Source organism: Meleagris gallopavo, chromosome 10, assembly GCF_000146605.3.
Source record: "Meleagris gallopavo isolate NT-WF06-2002-E0010 breed Aviagen turkey brand Nicholas breeding stock chromosome 10, Turkey_5.1, whole genome shotgun sequence".
Lineage (NCBI taxonomy): Eukaryota > Metazoa > Chordata > Aves > Galliformes > Phasianidae > Meleagris > Meleagris gallopavo.
In genome coordinates this window covers 11,172,701-11,173,846 of record NC_015020.2, presented here as the reverse complement: position 1 = coordinate 11,173,846, position 1,146 = coordinate 11,172,701, and positions in this window count along the sequence as shown.

Below are 1,146 nucleotides of genomic sequence, written 5' to 3'. Positions count from 1 at the left end.
GTTCTCTGCAAGCGTCATTCTGTGTCATTCCATTCGCGTCAAATGCGAAGCGATCCGTTTGAATCGGGTACAATTATTTAACCTGTTAACGAACGAGGCGAGAAGGAGAAGCGCGTAACAAACAGTAATGTGAAGCGTAAATTAAGTCCGTGATTCAGATCAGGAGCCCACGTGTGGAGCTGTCAGAGCCCCGGGCCGGCCCTAACGACACCCAGCCGCGCTAACGAGCGCCAGGTGCCGCGGGGCCGCGCGCAGCCGCGCCTCGTCGGGAGCTCGGGGGCGGGGCTCGCCGCAAAGCCTCTTAAGCTCCGCCGGAGGCGGCTGGGATTCACGAGGAGCTTCGCGGAGATCCTCGGCTGCGGCAGGTGGAGCGGGTTGTGTTTCTTTGTCCTGCTGTAGCGCTGCCGGGGCTGAAAAGCAACGCGAGGGGCTGCTTTTGGAAGGAAGCCTTGGGGTTCTGCTTAACGTTCTGTGTTTGTTGCTTTGTTTTGTTTCAGGCTGTAGCGAGACCGCGCGTAGTAAGGATCAGCCCGACGGGTGAGCAGTTCCGGAGGTAACGTGATGACGGAGGCGGGGAGTCGTCCGGTGTCCTCACAGGTGTTCTCACCGTTGTGTTTAAGATCGGCGTAGGGCTGCCGCTGAGCTCTCCCAGCTTTTCGGAGCCGGAGTACCGTCGCTGCCCGGTTTCCGTCTCATTTTCGGAAGGTGCCGCCGCTCCGTTCTCCGAGTCCCGACGCGAAGCTCTCGGCCCCCCGAGGTTTGTCGGCGGACGCTTCGGAGCCTCCCGCCGTCATCGGTGGGAGCGGGCGGGACGGGGCCGTTTTGCTTCAGCCCGTGTGCTTCTGGGGGTGAGAAGCGGGCCGAAAGGCTGCTAAGACCGGAGTTTATGTTTTGCAGCGGAGCCCCTCGTCGGCCCCAACCGGCGGGCGTTCGGGATCCCAGGTAAGCGCTCTGTGCTCGGGCTTTGCGTAGGGCTGCAGCTCGGAGTGGCAGCGAGTAGTCCGGGACCGTGCGTGTTCTCATTCCTTTCCCCCAGTTCTGTGTAACTGCAGAACACCATCTCGTGCCCACTGTGGAGATACGGCGGGACAGCTTGCGTGACCGCAGTGCTGCTGCGGACGGCGATATGTTTTTTTTGTGTGTTGT